The sequence below is a fragment of the Balaenoptera physalus genome, assembly GCF_965194825.1.
Source record: "Balaenoptera physalus genome assembly, chromosome: X".
Classification (NCBI taxonomy): Eukaryota; Metazoa; Chordata; class Mammalia; order Artiodactyla; family Balaenopteridae; genus Balaenoptera; species Balaenoptera physalus.
Window position 1 is genome coordinate 122,698,378 of NC_138903.1, and position 24,786 is coordinate 122,723,163.

Here is a 24,786-nt window from a genome sequence, read left to right on the forward strand (position 1 = left end):
TCTTGTGAACCTTCTAAACACTGCCCAGGAATGGATTACACAAACATATTTATTACTGTTTCCATCATATTAGAATGGATATACTAGTATATCCATTCTAATATATCCATATTAGTATGGATATACTATAAGGCTATATACTATAGCCTTACCCCAAATAATTTAGATTATAGGAACTGACATCAAAGCAGGTGAAAAATGAGACAAATTGATCACATGAGCCTTTTCATTCCCTTCCTCACTCACTTTTCACACATTTTGGAGACTTACTTTGTGCCGATCTCTGTTCTCACCACAGGAATGCAGAGTGAGTAAAACATAGGTCTGCCCTTATGGAGCTATAGCAAAGCTTCTTAATGAAGCAAGAGCCAGAAGACACAAGGCAAGGAGACTAAGTGCACTCTTGGTAGTGACAGTTCTATAACTTCTCTCAGCTTTGTAGGCGAGGCATCTGCTATGCAGTCCATTTTGCAGACTGAGCTTCCTCAGTTGTATACTTCTTTGGCTAAAGGCCTCACAGAATGCAAGCCAACTTAACTATTAGCATAGATGCATTTTTAGGAAGACATATCTGCTTTCTAGTTTCACTTATGACATCCCTGAAACAAATAAAAATGATAGATTTTTTTGGCCACTGATGGGAACATAGGCATAGGTAACAGAGATAATTTTGAAGAAATTCTACAACTAATACAATATTTGTTTCCTCACAAATCTGGCCAAGCATATTGCGAAAATACCAGAAAATGTAGGTTATTATGAGAGGAAAAATTTTACAAAGGCAAATAAATTTTACTGATAAGGAAATTGAACCTCAAGTGGTTAAATGATATCTCTAGGCTCACCAGCTACTAAGTGCCAGAGTTGTAAATAGTAACTCATTTAATCCTCCCAATAACGTTTTGATTTAGGTACTATCATTATTCCTCTTTTACAAATAAGGTAGCTGAGCTTCAGAAAAGGTAAGTTACTTGCTCAGGGCCACATGTCTAGTAGGTGTCAGAGTCAGGATTTGACACCGAAAGTTTGACTTGACAGTCCATGCTTTTAACTCTACACTACCCTGCCTCTCCGGGAATAGCTGTAGTCAGTTGCCTGACTTTTCTTCCCTCAACCTCTACCCATTTATGTCTACTTTTTTCCCCAACTGTGGTGCTAAATACACATATGTACAAATACACACACACACACACACACCATAAAACATTTTAAACATAGGAATGTGTGTGTGTGTATATGTACATCTATATCCTTTTTACTTCTCAGTGTGTCTGCAGAATCCTGATTGATAAATGACTCAGCTCAGAAAGCAAAGAGACTGATTCTGTTTTACCATCAGCCAGAAAAAAAGAAGCTTCCTTTAGGCACTCTGAGCATAAGGAAAGATGAACAGGGTGCTAATTAGCTCTAGTTCTATCAGCCTGCTGTCCTTTGTTGGGGGCCAAGAAGGAAAGAGGTTAGGTTGTGCATAACAATATGGTCCACTGGCCTGATTACAAGGCTCCAAGAGGGTTTTTGCAGCGTGAGCATATGGACATTTTGCAATATTTACAGGGGGAAATGTACGCTGATTAGCAAACAGGTTACAAATGGTTTCATGTTGGAAGGCTCTTTAATTTCTACCCATAGGTATTGCTGCTCACCATTCTTTTAGATATTTTTTTTAACTCAAAGAAAATAATTTACTCAATTATAACCTGACCTCTGATTTTTCTAGAAGAAAATATGAAAAAAAATACCGTTAGAAAAATAATTTAATGAAAAGAACATTGGTCTTAAGAGTAATAAATCATGGGGGTGAGTCCCATTTCTGCCCTATGTATTAATTACCCCTTCTTTGTACCTGGAGGAAATGAACCCATCAGGCACCCTGGTTTCACTTTAAATTAAAGTGAATTTCATTTTAAAGTAACGATCTTGGGAAGTCCCTAGCGGTCCTGTAGTTAGGACTCCGCACTGTCACTGCTGGGGCCCAGGTTCCATCTGTGGTCGGGGAACTAAGATCCTGCAAGCCACGCTGCCCGGCCTAAAAAAGAAAGTAGCACTCTTAAAACTCAAATTAGATCTCAGTACTGCCTGGAGTTTCAACTGTTTCTCTATAGCAAGCTGAATTTTTCACTCTCTGAGACCTTATTTGCATACCTTCTCTCTTGATAAACTTTATATCCCACCTCCCCCCCACCCATCCCCTTACTCCCAGCCTGATACCTCACTGAGAACACAGAAGCCGTGGAGAGGAGCCTGCTTCACATTTTGACTGCAGAATCCCCACACCTCCTGTTTGCATACCTTCTGTCCTCTCTCACAACCGAGAAAGTATCTCTGTTACCGTCAAACGGCAGTCCCTCCACAATTGCACAGAATCCCATTCTCTTTCATCTACCTGTTTTGCTCTTTCAGTTATATCCTCTTTGTCTTGCAATATTAGTTTCTCCTTCTTTATTGGATCATTTCTCTTAGTATACAAATATACTGTAATATTCTACCTTCGCACTACTTATCTCTCTGTAATCCAACTTCTCTGCTCTCCTCACTGCAATACTGTGCAAGAGCTGTGGACACTCACTGTTTCTTCTTCCCAACATTCCTATCTCTTCTTATCCCACTCTAGACTTCATCTGTCCACTTCGCTGATCTTGCTTTTGTCAAGGTTACCAGTGACTTCCATATTCCTAACGTAATATTCCACCATCATTCTTTATCTTATATAGTTAACCACTTCATCTTTGTTTTAAAATCGTTTCCCCTTTTCTTTTGTAATTTCACATTTGATCTGGTTTTCCTTCTGCTTCACTGACTTCTCTTTCTTACTTTCCTTCTCTGGCTCCTACTTTATTTGATCCTGAAACCATGGTCCTAGGCTGTCTACTCTTTTTCTACACTCATTAGATCCCACCCAATGCCTGCTTCCTAGGTTTTTTTTTTTTTTCATGTCCATTCACTACTTTTGTTTCTTTCATACAGAGTACTCATCAAAAGCTGCTCAGATATAGTTTGTGAAGGAATTAAGTGGTGGATAAGATTGCAGAGGCAGTTTTTGATCAGATTTTATAGGCCTTATATACTCAGCTTTGTGGACTCTCTCTTATAGTCAGCGAAGTGCCAAAGATAATTTTTTCAACAGGTTAAATTTATGAAAACAGGAACAGACTATGGGAAGCAAAGTGTATTAGTCATTAAGTTACAAAGTTGAACATTGTAATATCTTGATGTAGGATGAGCAAGACCTGAATTAGATACTTTGTGAGCATGACAAGGTAACAGACAAAGAAAGACACTGAGAAAAGACTTGACAAGAGTTGGCGAATGACTGAATAAGGGTGGAGAAGAATAGTGCCTCCTCCTGATTCTCAATCTACAGGACTTAGAGGATAAGGTGTTAATATTGGTAATGAACACATTTCTCTCTAGGGACTGACTGACTCCAAAATTGGAGCTAAATTTACTCTTATGGCTACACTTAAATTGACATGATGATATACTGGTCTGGTTTCTTTTATGAAATCATCTCTAAAAAATATTCTTGTATTTATACTCTTTGTTCTGTTTTGACCTTTCTACTGTAGCTAAAGATCACTGTGTGCCTTTTCTTTGTTTTTGGCCAAAGGCTATTGCAAAAGCAATGGAATTATGACCTAGTTCTGTGAGCAGAAAGAGGAAGGTCTAGAGGGAAAACTGATTTGGGCCAACAGATGTAGTTTCAGTTATGTTAGGTTTAAGGTGATGTCAAGATATCCCAGTGGAAATGGCAGTTACAGAGATGGAGCTTGAGCTCAGGGAACACTCAGAATGGTGAATGCAGTCTGGACAGTCATTCACCAGGATGTAATGGCCCTGAGACATATCTAGGAGCAGTGTTCTAACGATTGAGGCTGGAGATTACATTTCACAACTAGCAGAGGAAATAAAGCCACTCAAAAAGACAGATGAGATGCAGGCAGAAAGTTAGGGAAAGAGCAAGAGAATGTATAGCCAAGGAGACATTTCGCAAAGCTGGTTGACTATGCTGAGTGCTGGGGAGAGCCGTCAAAGAAAATAAGGACCGAGGATTTTGCAAAGAAAAAGTTGACCTCGGAGAGTACATTTTCAATGGAGTGGTAGGGGTGGGAGTCTTGTGGAAAAAAAGAAGAGTCAATAATGAGGAAAGAATGCAAAAAAAGAAAAATAGATCTAGGGGGTGTTATTTTCAGGAAAAAAGTATTTTTTAAATAGCTTTAATATGTTATTGTTTTACTTTGTGGGAAAATTATACAGACTTATTGTAAAGATTAAAAAATATAAAAAAGTACAAAGAAGAAGCTTAAAAAAAAAAGATGAAAAGCAACAGTACAGAAAAATAACCATTATTGTTTTTATACACATACTTGAAGACAGTTATCTATGCATATATTTATGGGTTTTTTTTTTTTCAGTTCTCCATACCTAATCTGTATGGTCCAAATCTTAATACCAGACATTAGAAAGTGACCCCACTTGTTATGCATATGGAAAAAAGGGAAAGATAGAAATGGCATCAGTCACACAATACTGCCAATTCTTTCTCCCTATCCATTGGCCCTTGATAGAAGACTCATGAATTGAAAATCCTTCCCAATGGGATGAATGTTATTTATTGTTAGTACAAAGTCAATATCTCACTCTGGACATGGTTCAGTTGTATGGATGCCCATTACCAACTTTCTTTCTTTTCTGTCTCAGGGTGATCAAGAGGAGTACTGTTTGGTTCATCCTGAGGTCATGGGTATATTCTCAACTTCAGGCTGTAACCAGGGCTCAAAACACTTACAACAGTTCTCCCAATGGGAAGTTGGATCATGTTCATGTACTCAGAGTAGAGCCACACCTATCAGTGGGCTCTTTCCCCAAGGCTGCCACATCAAAATTAGGGGCCTTGTGTCTTAACTGGCTTATTTCTTCCTAAGAGCCAGGCAGAGCAGAGGGTGTCTAAAACTATTGGTTCAGCTACTTTATCATTCTTAGGGAGACAAGTTTAACAAATCAGACATTCTTACGGCAGGGTCCTCTTGACCAAGTACAGTGCAATATTTTGATTCATGATATACAATTAGCCAAATCATCATTGCTGTCTAAACACTTGCTTTTGACTGTTTTGAATGAAGAAGAAATACATCTACAGAAAGAGAAGCTCCTGTACAGCCTGGAATCTGTATCACAATTTTCATTCCGATCCTTGAGGGTGAGATAATCACAAACAGAACTTTAAGGAAGATTTTCTATATACATATATTCATAAATTATTAAGTATATTAAATCATACTGTATCTTATTTGATAACCTGCTTTTCATTACATGATATAGCCACATGTCAATAAATATAGATTTACATTATCACTTCTAATGGCAACATAAGTTCCGTAATTCACTTCACAAACCTTTTATTAGTGGTTGCTCCAGGTTTCCAGGATTTTACCAACACAAGTAACATTGGGGGAAATTTCCTTATGCGTGCAGTAGTCTCATTTATCCCCGGTTTTGCTTTCTGTTGTCTCAGTTAGCTCTGGTCAACTGCAGTCTGATAATATTAAATGGAAAATTCCAGAAATAAAAATCCATAAGTTACTTTTTTTTGAATTTTTGAATTGTATTTTATTTATATTTTTATACAGCAGGTTATTACTCATCCATTTTATACACATCAGTGTATACATGTCAATACCAATCTCCCAATTCATCACACCACCACCCCTACCCCCCCGCCGCTTTCCTCCCTTGGTGTCCATACGTTTGTTCTCTACATCTGTGTCTCTATTTCTGCCCTGCAAACCAGTTCATCTGTACCATTTTTCTAGGTTCCTCATATATGCGCTAATAATATACGATATTTGTTTTCCTCTTTCTGACTTACTTCACTCTGTATGACAGTCTCTAGATGCATCCACGTGTCTACAAAGGACCCAATTTCGTTCCTTTTTATGGCTGAGTAATATTCCATTGTATATATGTACCACGTCTTCCTTATCCATTCGTCTGTCCATGGACATTTAGGTTGCTTCCATGACCTGGCTATTGTAAATAGTGCTGCAATGAACATTGGGGTGCATGTGTCTTTTTGAATTATGGTTTCCTCTGGGTATATGCCCAGTAGTGGGATTGCTGGGTCATATGGTAATTCTATTTTTAGTTTTTTAAGGAACCTCCATACTCTTCTCCATAGTGGCTGTATCAATTTACATTCCCACCAACAGTGCAAGAGGATTCCCTTTTCTCCACACCCTCCCCAGCATTTGTTTGTAGATTTTCTGATGATGCCCATTCTAACTGGTGTGAGGCGATTCCTCATTGTAGTTTTGGTTTGCATTTCTCTAATAATTAGTGATGTTGAGCAGCTTTTCATGTGTTTCTTGGCCATCTGTATGTCTTCTTTGGAGAAATGTCTATTTAGGTCTTCTGCCCATTTTTGGATTGGGTTGTTTGTTTTTTTAATATTGAGCTGCATGAGCTGTTTATATATTTTGGAGATTAATCCTTTGTCCATTGATTCGTTTGCAAATATTTTCTCCTGTTCTGAGGGTTGTCTTTTCATGTTGTTTGTAGTTTCCTTTGCTTTGCAAAAGCATTTAAGTTTCATTAGGTCCCATTTGTTTATTTATGTTTTTATTTCCATTACTCTAGAAGGTGGATCAAAAAAGACCTTGCTGTGATTTATGTCAAAGAGTGTCCTTCCTATGTTTTCCTCTAAGAGTTTTATAGTGTCCAGCCTTACATTTAGGTCTCTAATCCATTTTGAGTTTATTTTTGTGTATGGTGTTAGGGAGTGTTCTAATTTCATTCTGTTATATGTAGCTGTCCAGTTTTCCCAGTACCACTTATTGAAGAGACTGTCTTTTCTCCATTGTATATCTTTGCCTCCTTTTTCATAGATTAGTTGACCATAGGTGTGTCGGTTTATCTCTGGGCTTTCAATCCTGTTTCATTGATCTATATTTCTCTTTTTGTACCAGTACCATATTGTCTTGATTACTGTAGCTTTTTAGTATAGTCTGAAGTTAGGAGATCTGATTCCTCCAGCTCTGTTTTTTTCCCTCAAGACTACTTTGGCTATTCGGGGTCTTTTGTGTCTCCCTACAAATTTTAAGATTTTTTGTTCTAGTTCTGTAAAAAACGCCATTGGTAATTTGATAGGGATTGCATTGAATCAGTAGATTGCTTTGGGTAGTATAGTCCTTTTCACAATATTGATTCTTCCAATCCAAGAACATGGTATAGCTCTCCATCTGTTTGTATCATCTTTAATTTCTTTCATCAGTGTCTTATAGTTTTCTGCATACAGGTCTTTTGTCTCCCTAGGTGGGTTTATTCCTAGGCATTTTATTCTTTTTTGTTGCAGTGGTGAATGGGATTGTTTCCTTAATTTCTCTTTCAGATTTTTCATCATTAGTGTATAGGAATGCAAGAGATTTCTGTGCATTAATTTTGTATCCTGCAACTTAACCAAATTCATTGATTAGCTCTAGTAGTTTTCTGGGAGCATCTTTAGGATTCTCTATGTATATAGTATCATGTCATCTGCAAACAGTGACAGTTTTACCTCTTCTTTTCCAATTTGTATTCCTTTTATTTCTTTTTCTTCTCTGATTGCTGTGGCTAAAACTTCCAAAACTATGTTGAATAATAGTGGTGAGAGTGGGCAACCTTGTCTTGTTCCTGATCTTAGTGGAAATGGTTTCAGTTTTCACCATTGAGAATGATGTTTGCTGTGGGTTTGTCACATATGGCCTTTATTATGTTGAGGTAGGTTCCCTCTATGCCCACTTTCTGGAGAGTTTTTATCAAAATGGGTGTTGAATTTTGTTGAAAGCTTTTTCTGCATCTATTGAGATGATCATATGGTTTTTATTCTTCAATTTGTTAATATGGTATATCACATTGATTGATTTGCATATATTGAAGAATCCTTGCATCCCTGGGATAAATCCCACTTGATCATGGTGTATGATCTTTTATTGTGTTGTTGGATTCTGTTTGTAGTATTTTGTTGAGGATTTTTGCATCTATATTCATCAGTGATATTGGTCTGTAATTTTCTTTTTTTGTAGTATCTTTGTTTGGTTTTGGTATCAGGGTGACAGTGGCTTCATAGAATGAGTTTGGAAGTGTTCCTTTCTCTGCAATTTTTTGGAAGAGTTTGAGAAGGATGGGTGTTAGCTCTTCACTAAATGTTTGATAGGATTCACCTGTGAAGGCTTCTGGTCCTGGACTTTTGTTTGTTGGAAGATTTTTAATCACAGTTTCAATTTCATTACTTGTGATTGGTCTGTTCATATTTTTTCTTTCTTCCTGGTTCAGTCTTGGAAGGTTATACCTTTCTAAGAATTTGTCCATTTCTTCCAGGTTGTCCATTTTATTGGCATAGAGTTGCTTGTAGTAGTCTGTTAGGATGCTTTGTATTTCTGCGGTGTCCATTGTAACTTCTCCTTTCTCATTTGTAATTTTATTAATTTGAGTCCTCTCTCTCTTTTTCTTGATGAGTCTGGCTAATGGTTTATCAATTTTGTTTATCTTCTCAAAGAACCTGCTTTTAGTTTTATTGATGTTTGCTATTGTTTTCTTTGTTTCTATTTCATTTATTTCTGCTCGGATCCTTATGATTTCTTTCCTTCTACTAACTTGGGGTTTTGTTTGTTCTCCTTTCCCTCGTTCCTTTAGCTGTAAGGTTAGATTTTTTATTTGAGATTTTTCCTGTTTCTTGAGGTAGGCTTGTATTGCTATAAACTTCCCTCTTAGAAATGCTTTTGGTGCATCCCATAGATTTGGATCGTCGTGTTTTCGTTGTAATTTGTCTCTAGATATTTTTTGATTTCCTCTTTGATTTATTGTTTAGCCTCCATGTGTTTGTGTTTTTTATGTTTTTTTCCTGGTAATTGATTTCTAATCTCATAGCGTTGTTGTCAGAAAAGATGCTTGATATGATTTCAATTTTCTTAAATTTACTGAGGCTTGATTTGTGATCTAAGATGTGATCTGGAGAATGTGCACTTGAGAAGAACGTGTAATCTGCTGTTTTTGGATGGAATGTCCTATAAATATCAATTAACTCTATCTGGTCTGTTGTGTCATTTAAAGCTTGTGTTTCCTTATTAATTTTCTGTTTGGATGATCTGTCCATTGGTGTAAGTGAGGTGTTAAACTTGCCCACTATTATTGTGTTACTGTCGATTTCCTCTTTTATAGCTGTTAGCAGTTGCCTTATTTAGTTGAGGTGCTCCTATGATGGGTGCATATATATTTATAATTGTTATATCTACTTTTTGGATTGATCCCTTGATCATTATGTAGTGTCCTTTTTAGTCTCTTGTAACATTATTTTAAAGTCTATTTTATCTGATATGAGTATTGGTACTGCAGTTTTCTTTTGATTTCCGTTGGCATGGAATATCTTTTTCCATCCCCTCACTTTCAGTCTGTATGTGTCCCTAGGTCTGAAGTGGGTCTCTTATAGACAGTATATATATGGGTCTTGTTTTTGTATCCATTCAGTGAGCCTGTGTCTTTTGGTTGGAGCATTTAATCCATTCACGTTTAAGGTGGTTATCAAAATGTATGTTCCTATTACATTTTTTTAAATTGTTATGGGTTTGTTTTTGTAGGTCCTTTTCTTCTCTTGTGTTTCCCATTTAGAGAAGTTCCTTTAGCATTTGTTGTAAAGCTGGTTTGGTTGTGCTGAATTCTCTTAGCTCTTGCTTGTCTGTAAAGGTTTTAATTTCTCTGTCAAATCTGAATGAGATTCTTCCTAGGTAGAGTAATCTTGCTTGTAGTTTCTTCCTTTCATCACTTTAAATATATCATGCCATTCCCTTCTGGCTTGTAGAGTTTCTGCTGAGAAATCAGCTGTTAAGCTTATAGGAGTTCCCTTGTATGTTATTTGTCGTTTTTCCCTTGTTGCTTTCAATAATTTTTCTTTGTCTTTAATTTTTGTCAGTTTGATTACTATGTGTCTTAGCATGTTTCTTCTTGGGTTTATCCTACCTGGGACTCTCTGCACTTCCTGGACTTGGGTGGCTATTTCCTTTCCCATGTTAGGGAAGTTTTCGACTATAATCTCTTCAAATATTTTCTTGGGTCCTTTCTCTCTCTCTTCTCCTTCTGGGACCCCCATAATACGAATGTTGTTGCATTTAATGTTGTCCCAGAGGTCTCTTAGGCTGTCTTCATTTCTTTTCATTCTTTTTTCTTTATTCTGTTCCATGATATTGAATTCTACCATTCTGTCTTCCAGGTCACTTATCCGTTCTTCTACCTCAGTTATTCTGCTATTGATTCCTTGTATAAAATACTTGTGTATTTTTCATTTCAGTTATTGTATTGTTCATCTCTGTTTGTTCTTTAATTTTTCTCGGTGTTTGTTCTTTAATTCTTCTAGGTCTTTGTTAAACATTTCTTGCATCTTCTCGATCTTTGCCTCCATTCTTTTTCCGAGGTCCCGTATCATCTTCACTATCATCATTCTGAATTCTTTTTCTGGAAGGTTGCCTATCTCCACTTCATTAAGTTGTTTTTCTGGGGTTTTATCTTGTTCCTTCATCTGGTACATAGTCCTCTGTCTTTTCTTCTTGTCTATCTTTCTGTGAATGTGCTTTTTGTTCCACAGGCTGCAGGACTGTAGTTCTTCTTGCTTCTGCTGTCTGCCCTCTGGTGGAAGAGGCTATCTAAGAGGCTTGTGCAAGTTTCCTGATGGGAGAGACTCCTGGTGGGTAGAGCTGGGTGTTGCTCTGGTGGGCAGAGCTCAGTAAAAGTTTAATCCACTTGTCTACTGATGGGTTTGGCTGGGTTCCCTCCCTGTTGTTTGTTTGGCCTGAGGCAACCCAACACTGGAGCCTACCCGGCTCTTTGGTGGGGCTAATGGTGGACTCTGGGAGGGCTCATGCCAAGGAGTACTTCCCAGAACTTCTGCTGCCAGTGTTCTTGTCCCCACGGTGAGCCACAGCCACCCCCCGCCTCTGCAGGAGACCCTCCAACACTAGCAGGTAGGTCTGGTTCAGTCTCTCCTGGGGTCACTGCTCCTTCCCCTGGGTCCCGATGCGCACACTACTTTGTGTGTGCCCTCCAAGAGTGTAGTCTCTGTTCCCCCCAGTCCTGTCGAAGTCCTGCAATCAAATCCCACTAGGCTTCAAAGTGTGATTCTCTAGGAATTCCTTCCCCCGTTGCCGGACCCCCAGGTTGGGAAGCCTGATGTGGAGCTCAGAACCGTCACTCCATTGGGTGGACTTCTGTGGTATAAGTGTTCTCCAGTTTGTGAGTCACACACCCAGCAGTTATGGATTTTGATTTTATTGTGATTGCGCCCCTCCTACCATTTCATTGTGGCTTCTCGTTTGTCTTTGGATGTGGGGTATGTTTTTTGGTGAGTTCCAGTGTCTTCCTTCGATGATTGTTCAGCAGTTAGTTGAACTATAATTTTTAACTGTGCGCGATACTGAGTAGCAAGATGAAATCTCACACCATCCTGCTCATTCCTGCCCAGGACGTGAATCATCCCTTTGTCCAGTGGATCCCACCTGTTAGTCACTTAGTAGCTGGCTTGGGTATCAGATTGACTGGAGCAGTATCAGCAATACTTGTGTCCAAGTAATCTTTATTTCATTTAATAATGGCCTCAAAGCAGAAGAGTAGTGATGCTGGCAATTCAGATATCTCTTACAGTGCCTAATTTATAAATTAAACTTTATCATAGGTATGTATGTATAGGAGAAAATGTAATATATATGGGGTTTAGTACTATTCGCAGTTTCAAGCAACCTCTGGGGGTCTTGGAATGTATCCCCCACAAATAAGGGGGGGACTATTGTACATAGTTTTTCCCTGTTCAGTTAGTTTCTTGGGATAAATTCCTAGAATTGAGATTTTTAGGTCAAAGCCTAGCAATATGCTTTGTTGAGTGTGTAATGAAAGGAGTATGTTTATTCATTATTGGCATAAAATAAGTTAATACGATTTTTGTTGTGTCATTTAACAATATGTAATAAAATGGAAGAATTATTTTAAAATTGTATTGTGAAATGTAATACACAGAAAAAGGCATAAACATATAAGTAACATTTAACAAATGTTTGTATAGTGAGTAACATTGTAATAATGGACTGAGGTCAAGAAACAAAATATTACTGTCATTCTAGACTTTACTCCTGTACCTCTAGCCAATTGTAACTCTGCCTCTCCCTCAGCTGTATCATAGTACCATTATAGTGCTGTATGTGTGTGTGCACCCCCTAAACAATATAGATCAGGGTTTGTCATCATACAGCTCACAGGCCAAACCTGGCCTGCCATTTGTTTTTTGTAGTTTTACTGGAACACAGACACATACCTTTGATTATGTATTGTGTCTGGTGTTTTTCTTGTCACAATGCCTGAATTGAGTTGTTGGGACAGAGACTGTGTGGCCCACAGGATCTAAAATATTCACTAGCTGTCCCTTTATAGGAAAGGTTTGCCAATCCCTGACATAGATTCGTTTTGCCTGTGTTTCAACTTTATATAAAGAGAAGTGTATACTCTTTGTGACTTGTTTTTTTCCCTTCAACATTATATTTGTAAGCTTCATTCATGGCAGGCCATTGTTTTCTAACACTTAAAAGCCATTTTATGGATCACCTGATAATTAATTTCAGAAAAAATCATACACATTTTTTATATCAAGTGAACATAAGCCTCTAGTGTTAAATTTCTTCTGAGTTCACCTAGAATTGCAATTAATACTAGCATACAATGGATTAAAAATAAGGTATTAAATTTTTTTGGAAATTAATTACCAAACATAAAATGTTAACATTTGTTGAAAATGCATTTCTTAGTGAGATGCATGCAATTGTTTCTACCTCTCTCCATTCACTCTTGTACATAGATGATTATTATTAATTGCTAGAATGAGACAGAATTCATTATTAATTCTATCTTCATTTTTTGTTTTTATGGATGAAAGCGCTAAAGAGACTTTGTTCTCATAAATAATTATATGGAAATGGTAGAGGTGTTTTTCTTTTATGGAAATTTCACTTAATTTTTAAAAACTTTGTTAGCTACATACTCAAAGTTATATACTTTATATATATTTAAAATTATATATTATATATAATTATATGACAGCTACAAGTCATTCTTCAATTTTGTTGAAAACAAAGCATTAGAAATTAGCTGACTTGCAAAAGGATTTGTTGTCTAGTCATTAGAGTTGTTCACTTTCTCAAGCTGATTATCAATAGTTCTAATTATTCTCTTGCCCTTCAGGTGATTTTTTTTTCCTTTTAACCCTTTTATTGTTAAATAAATCATAGATATAGAAGGAGCACAAAATGAGTTTGTGGGAATATATGGTTTTATCTCTACCACTCAGATATCAAGCAACAGAACATTGCTACCCAACACAGTACCCCTGGCATGTGCCCCGTCCCAGTCACCACTCCCTTTCTCCCTCAGACCATAGTTTAATAAATTTGAGACATCTGTCTGTGTTTATAGGAAGCCTCTAAGTGACCCATGGAGAAATCAAGATCAAAGGTACTTAGACTAGGAGGGAATACATGATGAAGCAAGGTCTTGAAGAAGGCAGGAGGGGATTCAATCAGATAAATTCTATATCATTAAGAGGTGTCAGTCTTGGAAAGGAAGAGTTTCTCTTCCTTTTAGTCAGAGAAGAAGGAAGAGAGGAAGAATTCATTCAACTAGTCACTTAACAAAGATTTATTAAGTCCCTCTTAATTAGCAACACTTTAGAAAGCAATAGAGAGATTTTAAAGAGGAAAAGCTGTACTTAGGCTCTCCTGCTAGGTAAACTTCATCTCTTCAAGAATGAGGAGATGAGGTCAAGGGGTCCTGAGTGAGAGCTGTTTAAAGGAGAGCAGATTTGGACGTTTGAGTAGTGTGAACAAGATTTCAAAAAACTACCGTGAGCAAAGCCCTAAGGAATCAACACATTTTCTTTGCAGGACTCCGGAAAGAACCAAGCCTAGTATTTTGTATTGAAAGTTAAGCTTGGAAATCTCATATTATACATCACAGTGAATCTTACTGATTCCATCTTTAAAATTGCATCTGCCATGGAGTCATGCCAAAACACACATACCAAATTAAAACTCAAAACCCAATAAAACATAACAAGAGCTGAATGCTGCAAACTCAATTGCTTATTAAAAACCATTAGCCTTAAAATATTAGCTTGTCAGAAAACAATTTTCTTCCTCCAACGTCAGCTTTGAAGTTCAGCTAATTGGAAATGTATAGAATTAGGACAGGCAGAGAATTCAATAAAGCAGACCCTGCAGTGGAAGAAACTGCTCTAGGCCCTTACTCGTGGAATTAGAACAGCGTCATCAGGGACATGCCCACAGATCAGAGCTCTCATTAAGCGAGTAACAATTCTGGTATTTTGAGTTCACCGGTAAGAACTTAAGTCATCTTTTAAAATATCCTATTTGATATACTATTTTAATATGTCGCTTTAAGAGTGCTTGTAAATGCTAGGATACTTGAACACCTTAGAAATAAAAATATCCAAATAAGCTAGCCAGTGAGCTTTCTTTCCTGCTGTCCTTCTTTCAGCAAGGAAGCTTTATCTTTTTTTTCCTTTTCTTTCAGTTTTTTCTTTCTGTTCTTTGAAAATTAATCTGTGTTTTTGATTTTGGATTGGTAAAGAGTGGAGTGTGATTACTGAGGTCTTCAACATTCAAGCTGATGGAAAACAGTCAAAACTGCTGTTATCTTGTGCTGAGAAAGGTGTTTATTGTAAATGCCCTGGGCTCTCTGAAGACTGGGAGAAGGAGCGTGTGAAACTGATGGGAATGGCAGAGCATTGCTTTAGATCCCTAAGGCTGAGAGAACTGCAAAGGTGACTTGGGGAAAGTTATTTATAAGATCATTGAATAGCACATGAAGAAGAAACTATTTTACTTCAAATATGATAGTTTTTCGTTACTGTTAACTGAATCATAGAATGTGAATTGGAAGAGATAATAGTAAGTCATGCAGTTCGGTGATTTCCTAACACTAAATTCCATACTGACAAGACTGGGATGGTATTTTCACCAGTCCATGACACACTTCGAAATAAAATAAGAAAACAGTGTAGAGAAATTTTCTATGAAGCTGCATTTGTTGTTTTTAATCCTGATATTCTGTTCTTCCTACTTTTTGGTCCTAAAATATTCTTTCTTCCATGAGATGATGGATGTACATGGTAGGATGTCTAAAATGTCCCTGGTTGATAAAATAAAATATTGGTGGTTCTCCAACATATTTTATAAGTTGTATTTAATGGTGAATAACATTCTGGGGCCACTAAACTGGCTTTTAAAGGTAGGGAAAGAGCAGAGTATGCTCCCTACCTTGCCACTTAGTACTTGGTTAGATCAAATGAAGCAATCTCTGTTCTTTTGGAATTTGGGGCAGGTCTGACATGAAGCTACACTAGAAATTAGGCAGCATGCAGTTAGGTGACCAGAATCTCAGTTTTTCCATACCCTTGTCTTCCTCTGTGGTGCTTAATACCTTTACTTCCCTGTGCAGTCTACAATGTCCTTCTCTTCCCTACTTCATCTTTCTACCAATAGAGCCCAACATTGGAAAGAATCAACTTTGAGTAATTTATCCAGCTCAGATACAAGGTGAGGGTGAACTGGAGGTACTAGAAGGCATTATCCCCTACTCCCAGTTTTCTTTTCTCTCCCTCTCTACCAGCTCAGTATACAGATGGGATCTACATCCTTATATCACTTTAATAAACTGGAATTTCACCTGTTCTACATCCCCCTCCAGCTACCCTCTCATTTCTTTCCTCAACTAAACACACTGTATCCACTTCCCTCCTTTCTTCCCACTCACTTTTCAATTCACTCCAATTTGTGTTTTTCCTTAGTCAGCGGGAACTGCTTACACCAAGGTCAACAGTAACATCTGTGCTACTAAGACAATGGTCAGTTTACCATTTTCATCTTACTCAACTTCGCAGCCTCATTAAACACAGTAGCAGTTCCCTCTTCAAACACAGAAATGTAACAAGATTGTCCCATTTCAGAACCTTTGCATTTGATTTCCCTGCTTCTTCAATGCTTGCTCTTTCTGATACTATCCTTCAGATCTCCTCTGAAATATAATACTTCCTTAGAGAGGGCTTCACTTAATGCCCGATATAAGGTAGTTCTGTCCATCACCACAACCATCAATCACTACTGCCTGATGTTCTCTTTCAGCATCTCAAGACTTCCTTCACAGCACTTATAACTTTTTGTTAATTATTGTGTGTTTTACTTATTTGTCTCTCCTAGTACATGAAGCTATATGAAGCCAGGAACCATTCATTGCTATATTCATTGCTGTACCTCCAGAATGTACCTACAACACAGTGCTTGATTCATAATAGTTATCTAATAAAGATTTGTTGAGTGATTAAAGGGATAGATGAATGCTAATAGTCCTACAATTTATTTAGTAATCTCAAATTGAAAATGCATGCTAAGTCCTTTATACTTCATCTCTATAATGATTCTAACATCTGTCTCTTCTTTCAATCCTTACTTCCATTTCCTTTGCTCAACATCACCTCTTACTTAAACTATTTAATAAAATTCATAACTCACTTTGCTTCTTCTCTTGCCAATCCTCAATCCATTCTTTATATTGCAGTTAACCTTATAAGCTTCCTGAGCCTCGGACTTTATCATCTTCCTATGCAAAAAAAACAAAAAAAAATGCAAAGAAACACCAAAAACAAAAACAAAACCTCCCCTTTTGTCTAGACAGTTTTTTCTAAACTTTCTATCCTGGCATTTATGGCCCTTGAAGACCTGGCTGTAACCTCTCTCAGATATAAGTATGACATCTCATGAATTCACCGTTTGTTTTTTTGATGTACCTCTCTTATGGAACTTTTATGACTCAATATGGAGTTATTATACCATCATAGTAGAACAAGAGCACCTTGAGGGTGGATACATGCTGTCTTCTAATCTCATCATTTAGCACACTTCTTGATACATAGTAAGGTCTATAAATATTTGTTATATAAATCATTGCATGACCCTCTTCTTGCAGTTCTATGTTCAGGTTCAACAGAGTACAGAATATTAGAAATAATTGATTGCAAACCTACGAAGTGTTAAAGTATAACTAAAATGAAAATATTTGATGCTGTATATTTTGTTTAAGGCAATGGATGGCTTATTAGCTCTGGTAATGTTAAATATTTTAGCACAACTAATCCTTGTGGCTTCCTAGCCAAAATAGGAAAAATCTTTTCCTCAGAAACTGTCCAACTAAAAGGCCATCCAATTAATCACAAGACCCTTAGCAAAAACTGTTGATGCATGTAGCCTTTTTGCCAGACAGATCTGTAAGCTATGAAGAGAGCCATAGCCTCAGGTAGCACACTAAGGAGATGAGACTGTAAAATGTGAAAAAGCCCACTGTGAACATTTCCAGCAGAGACTGGCTGCCTGCAGGTCCTGATATTGATCCCCAAGCATACTGTTCAGACTCCTTTCACGACCCCTATAGACCCTCATGTGACCTTCTTGGTAGCTTAGCAAAGGAATTCAAATGGCCAAACATATACTTAAATATTTTTAAAACATTATTTTTGAGTTGTATAATGCTGCATGGAAACACTGTAATAGAATTGACTAAGAAAGCTTTTGACAAAATTCAACACCCATTTATGATAAAAACCCTCCAGAAAGTACACATAGAGGGAACTTACCTCAACATAATAAAGGCCATATATGACAAACCCACAGCCAACATCGTCCATAATGGTGAAAAACTGAAACCATTTCCACTAACATCAGGAACAAGACAAGGTTGCCCACTCTCACCACTATTATTCAACATAGTTTTGGAAGTTTTAGCCACAGCAATCAGAGAAGAAAAAGAAATAAAAGGAATACTAATCGGAAAAGAAGAAGTAAAGTTGTCAGTTTGCAGATGACATGATACTATACATAGAGAATCCTAAAGATGCTACCAGAAAACTACTAGAGCTAATCAATGAATTTGGTAAAGTAGCAGGATACAAAATTAATGCATAGAAATCTCTTGCATTCCTATACACTAATGATGAAAAATCTGAAAGTAAAATTAAGGAAACACTCCCATTTACTATTGTAACAAAAACAATAAAATACCTAGGAATAAACCTACCTAAGGAGACAAAAGACCTGTATGCAGAAAATTATAAGACACTGATGAAAGAAATTAAAGATGATACAAACAGATGGAGAGATATACCATGTTCTTGGATTGGAAGAATCAACATTGTAAAAATGACTGTACTACCCAAAGCAATCTACAGATTCAATGCAATCCCTATCAAACTACCACTGGCATTTTTCACAGAACTAGAACAAAAAATGTCACAATTTGTATAGAAACACAAAAGACCCCGAATAGCCAAAGCAATGTTTAGAAAGAAAAACGGAGCTGGAGGAATCAGGCTCCCTGACTTCAGACTATACTACAAAGCTACAGTAATAAAGACAGTATGGTACTGGCACAAAAACAGAAACATAGATCAATGGAACAGGATAGAAAGCCCAGAGATAAACCCACACACATATGGTCACCTTATTTTTGATAAAGGAGGCAACAATATACAATGGAGAAAAGACAGCCTCTTCAATAAGTGGTGCTGGGAAAACTGGACAGCTACATGTAAAAGAATGAAATTAGAACACTCCCTAACACCATACACAAAAATAAACTCCAGATGGATTAAAGACCTAAATGTAAGGCCAGACACTATCAAGCTCTTAGAGGAAAACATAGGCAGAACACTGTATGACATAAATCACAGCAAGATCCTTTTTGACCTGTCTCCTAGAGAAATGGAAATAAAAACAAAAATGAACAAATGGGACCTAATGAAACTTAAAAGCTTTTGCATAGCAAAGGAAACCGTAAACAAGACAAAAAGACAACCCTCAGAATGGGAGAAAATATTTGCAAATGAAGCAACTGACAAAGGATTAATCTCCAAAATTTACAAGCAACTCATGCAGCTCAGTATCAAAAAAACAAACAACCCAATCGAAAAATGGGCAGAAGACCTAAATAGACATTTCTCCAAAGAAGATATACAGATTGCCAACAAACACACGAAAGAATGCTCAACATCATTAATCATTAGAAAAATGCAAATCAAAACTACAATGAGGTATCACCTCACTGCAGTCACAATGGCCATCATCAAAAGATCTACAAACAATAAATGCTGGAGAGGGTGTGGAGAAAAGGGAACCCTCTTGCACTGTTGGTGGGAATGTAAATTGATACAGCCACTATGGAGAACAGTATGGAAGTTCCTTAAAAAACTAAAAATAGAACTACCATACGACCCAGCAATCCCACTCCTGGGCATATACCCTGAGAAAACCATAATTCAAAAAGAGTCATGTACCACAATGTTCATTGCAGCTCTGTTTACAGTAGCCAGGACATAGAAGCAACCTAAGTGTCCATCAACAGATGAATGGATAAAGAAGATATGGCACATATATACAATGGAATATTACTCAGCCATAAAAAGAAACGAAATTGAGTTATTTGTAGTGAGGTGGATAGACCTAGAGTCTGTCATACAGAGTGAAGTAAGTCAGAAAGAGAAAAACAAATACAGTATGCTAACACATATACATGGAATTTGAAACAAAACAAAACAAAAGGTCATGAAGAACCTAGTGGCAAGATGGGAATAAAGACGCAGACCTACTAGAGAATGGACTTGAGGACACCGGGAGGGGGAAGGGTAAGCTGGGACAAAGTGAGAGAGTGGAATGGACATATGTACACTACCAAATGTAAAACAGATAGCTAGTGGGAAGCAACCGCATAGCACAGGGAGATCAGCTCGATGCTTTGTGACCACCTAGAGGGGTGGGATAGGGAGGGTGGGAGGGAGGGCGATGCAAGAGGGAAGAGATATGGGGATATATGTATATGTATAACTGATTCACTTTGTTATAAAGTAGAAACTAACACACCATTGTAAAGCAATTATACGCAATAAAGATGTTAAAAAAAAAAAAGAAAGAATTAAGACTAGACTGGTAGGTAGGAATTTGCTTTTGTGGGGTGTTTTTCTTAACATAGTAGTTCTCCATTCCAGTTGCACATTAAAGTTATCTGGAGAGCTTCAAAAAATTCAGAGGCCCAGGCTTCACCCCACATATGCTAATTTATTTTAGTTTGGGTTGGATCTCAGGCATGGTATGGTTTTTGAAAGTTCCCCAGGTAAATCTAATTTGCTGCTAGTGTTGAGAACCGTTACAGTTCATTGAAGACTGACATTCTGCTGTACGTTATTAAGGAGTAAAATAATTGATATTCAGGGGCTTTTGATTTCATTCTAACGTCTTTTTTCTCTCATAAAGCTGTAAGCTTGAGATGTGAGTAGTGCACACTCAACACCTACAGTGAATGCCAGTGAAACTCCACACTCATAGAACATCAATTAGTATTCCACTGGGCACTAGCTCTTCCAGTTATATATTTTAGCAGTTAGGAGAGGGTTGACATGCCCTGTGTAAGCTCTCTCAATCATGGTGTAGTCTCTGAGTAAGCAAAGTACATGACTGACATTTGAGATACTTCATGCTTTATCCCTGTTTATCTTCTTATCTATCTTCTATTTTCATCTTATGACATGCCTGACTCTCTTTCCAGCTTATGCTCCAATCATACTCAATTATGTTACAGTTTCCTCCACTCCAATAATGCACAGGATTTTCATGTCTGCAGGATTTTGACATTCTGTTTCCTCTGTATGGACTCTCTTCCTCTTCTTGTCTACACATCCTTCTATACCAAGAGCTCTTGACATTGCACATTCTGAGTTAGGAAGCAAAATATACATGTGTGTGTATGTGTGTTACATGTATTTTTATTGGAAGAAGTGTAATAGATTTCATTACGTCCCCCCAAAGGTCTGTGACTTCATAAAGATTAAGATCCATTCTTCTTGCTTATGCTCAGATGTGACACAGTAGAAGCACATTCTGAGACTTCCTAGTCTCCAACTGCCCCAACCAAGTTTCCTGTCACAGTTACTCTGTCCTTTTTGTGAGTTCCCATAGCACTTTAAATACCCTTTTTCTACATCATTTTTACTTGTCTCCCTTTGGACTGGGAGCTCATTGAAGGCAGGGGCAATGATTTATTCATCTTTAATCCCAAAACTCTGTACACATATGTTCATTTTTCTATAGCTGGGGAGAACGTTGAAGCTCAGAATCAGTGTAGCTATCTTCTCTTCTCCTAGAAAATTTTCTCGAATATTTTAATTATATGAGTTCTAGAAAGAAAAAAATACATAAAATGGAGGGGGGAAAATTGTCAGCAAAATAATTTAAGAAAAATCTGCAGAACTTAAAGATGTTCAGTTATATATTAAAAGACTAGCACCCACAAAAATAGATGAAAATAGACTCATGCCAAGATACATCAGTGTGAAATTTCAGAACACTGGGAACAAAGAGAAAATTGTACAGATTTCCAGAGGATTAGAAATAGAATCAGAATGGCTTAAGAATTTTCAACATCATCAATATAAAACAGAAGGCAATGGAATGATGCTTTAAAATTTGTAAGGAAAATGATTCTGGACATATATAAACTAATTAAATATATATGTAAAGGATACTCTCAGACATATGAGCTCTCAAAAATTTAACCTCCTGTGTGCTTTTCTCAGGAAGGTACTGGAGATTTTTCTCCACCAAAAGAAAGATTAAACCAAGAAAGAGGGCGATGTGGGATGCAGAAAATAGGAGGCACAGTGCAGGAGAGATAAATGAAATCCCTAGAACAGTGAAGGGAGATCTTGGGATGACAGGTTTGAACCTGACATAGAGGGCAGTCTGTCAAGATTCTTGCAGGTCAGTAGGCTCCAAGAGAGTGTTCCTCAAGATGATAGAGCGATTGATGTGACTAAAGTCTTGGGAGGAGATTTAGACAACTAGTAAAAAGATTGTGATTGAAAACTAGTGGAAATCAAAGTACAATTAAGTTGGAATTTGATAACAAAATCAACATAAATGCATACTTCTCAACAATTCATGGATTATCATAATGGAATAATTAGAACTTAATGATTTTGAAAATATTAGGGATTAAACTTGTGATTAGCAACAAAAGTGGTGTTTCAATAAGAATTTATAGGCTTAAATGTTTATACTAGAAAAGAAGAAAAACTTGAAAATTAATGTGCTAGGTATCTACCTTAAGAATTAGAAAAGAAACAACACAATCAATTCTGAAAAACTAAGGTGAAGTGATAATAATGATGCAGTGGAAATTAATAAAATGAAATAGAATCAATAAAGCCAAAGTTTCATTCTTTGAAAAAAATAATGAAATAGACAAACCCCAGGCAAGATGAATTAGGAAAAAAAGAAAGAAAGCACAAATAAGATTAAGAATTAAAAGGGGTACATAACTATGGATACAATATAGATTAAGAAGCTAATAAGAGAATATACTAAACACTTTATACCAAAAATTTGAAAAGTTAGATCAAATGGACAGATTTATAAATATATAACTTAGTAAGAGTGATACAAGAGGAAATATATAATCTAATAGTCATAAGCATTAAAGGAAATGAAGAATTAATTAAAGCTGGTCTAACAGATAAAACACTAGACCTGCATTTTTTTCCAAATAGAGCATTCCAATTTATATGAAGAATTCCAAAAAATAAAAAAAGAGGAAACATCCTAAGTTTATTTCATGAGGCTAGCAGAACTTTGATACCAAGCTCACACAAAGTATGAAAAAGATATTAAAATTGAAGTCCACTCTTATTCAGGAAACAAATAGTAAAATCCCAAATGTGAAAGGTTTAGGATGAAGCCTGCTTCTGCTGTGTGCCTGGGATCACTGATAATCTGGGATAACTGCCCCCCACTCCCCAACTCTTATCGTGAGGTTTCCTGTAGTACTCAAGCAATGTGGAACTGGACTACAAACATATGTGACAGCCAGACTACGGCTCTGATTTATCAGGGATACATATTCTTGCTGTTTCACTGCTTGCTCTGCTCAGTACCAAGACAACCTTTGCTGAAGTTCCTTGAGATTAGAGATGGGAATGGGTTGACTTTTGTGTCACCCTTACCATGAAGATATAGTCCTATGAGATCTCAAATCCATCTGGAGAGAGTCTGCGATTAAATTCTTTTGCTTAGGCAGGCTCTGGGCCTCCTTTACAGTCCCTCTTCATATGAGGCTGATGGTTCCTTCCCAGCCTACCAGTTTTTACGAGACCACTGTTCTAACCCCTGAGCTACGGAGGCTCAGCTAGCCTACCAGTTTTTAATACTATCCATGTTCCTTCCATCCAGAATTGTTTCATTGGAGGAGTTGGTCCAAATAACCTCGGAAGCCAATATGGAACATAGAAGTTGGTGAATCGCCTCTGTGACGACCTTTAGCAGTGAGTATTCTTCATGTGATGTTAATTTTTCTCTGTTCCATTCCTTTTTTATTTCTCATAGTATCCATTTTATAGATTTGGGCCTGGTGTTTTTTGAGCACATCTTTGAATGAAGAAAGGTTTTCCTGGGCCAAATATTTGTGGGCAATCTGGATGGAAAAGGTGCAGGGGACGTATTCAAGGATAATAGGGCTTTTCCTTAATATTCAGAGTGTGTGTGTGTGTGTGTGTGTGTGTGTGTGTGTGAATCTTTTTTTTTTTGTAAACTGTTTTGTAAGCTGGTCCAAATTAATAAGTTTGCATGGGATATCCTGTTGACTCAAAACATTTATTGAAGAGACTATTCTCTTTTCATTGAATTAACTTGCCGCTCTTCTTGAAAATCAATTGACCATAAATTGGTATAGGTTTATTTCTGGACTCTCAGTTTTATTTCATTGATCTATATGACTATATTTATGACAATAACACACAGTCTTGATTACTGTAGCTTTAGAGTAAGTTTTGAAATAGGAAAGTGTCCCTTCCAACTTTCTTTTCCTTTTTCTTGCTTCTTTGCCTTTCCATAAGAATTTTAGGATCAGCTTATCAATTTCTGCTAAAAAGATAGCTGAAATTTTGATAGGGGTTGCAATGAATCTATAGATCAATTTTTGAAGTATTGCCATCTTAATGATTACTTTTTGAATCCATGAACACAGAATTTATTTCCGTTTATTTAGGTGTGTAATTTATTTCAACATATTTTGTAGTTTTCAGTGTATAAGTCTTATACTTTTGTTAAATTTATTCCTAAGTGTTTTATTCTTTTTGATGCTATTGTATATAGAATTGTTTTCTTATTTTCATTTTAGGTTGCTCACTGCTGATGTATAGCAGTACAACTGATTTTTGTGCATTGATCTTATACCCTGAAACCTTGCTGAACTTAATAGCTATAATAGTTTCTTTCCAGGCTTCTTAGAATTTTTTATATGCATGATCTATATGCAAATAGAGAAAATTTTAATTTTTTTAGAAAATCTGGATGCTTTTTATTTCTTTTTCCTGCCTATTTGTCCTGCTTAGAACTTCTATTACAATGTTGAATAGAAGTGGAAAGAGCAAACATCCTTGCTTTGTTTCTAATCTTAGGGGGAAATTTTTCAGGATTTTGTCAGTAAATATGATTGAAGTTAGCTGTGAGATTTTCATAGATGCCTTTAATCATGTTGAGGAAGCTCCCTTCTATCCCTAGTTTGTTGAATATTTTTATTAGGAAGGGGTGTTTAGCTTTACCAAATGTTTTTTTCTGCCTTATTGAGATGATAATTTTTTTTTTTACTTTATTCATTGATTTTTCATATGTT

At 36.7% G+C, this 24,786-nt stretch overlaps 2 long non-coding RNA genes across 4 annotated transcripts in view; both read left to right on the plus strand.

The window, feature by feature from the left end:
- The window catches only part of LOC309652033, a 1,052,931-nt gene that overhangs the window by 404,304 nt on the left and 623,841 nt on the right, over positions 1-24,786 (plus strand). The window lies entirely within an intron of this gene.
- The window catches only part of LOC309652030, a 156,568-nt gene that overhangs the window by 47,968 nt on the left and 83,814 nt on the right, over positions 1-24,786 (plus strand). For 2 of the 3 annotated variants that reach the window (XR_014258515.1, XR_014258516.1), the window contains exon 1: positions 138-23,437. This is a non-coding gene — a long non-coding RNA (uncharacterized lncRNA). Of the gene's footprint in view, positions 1-137; positions 23,438-24,786 lie in introns of those variants that run through there. The other variant, XR_014258514.1, reaches the window with a different exon arrangement.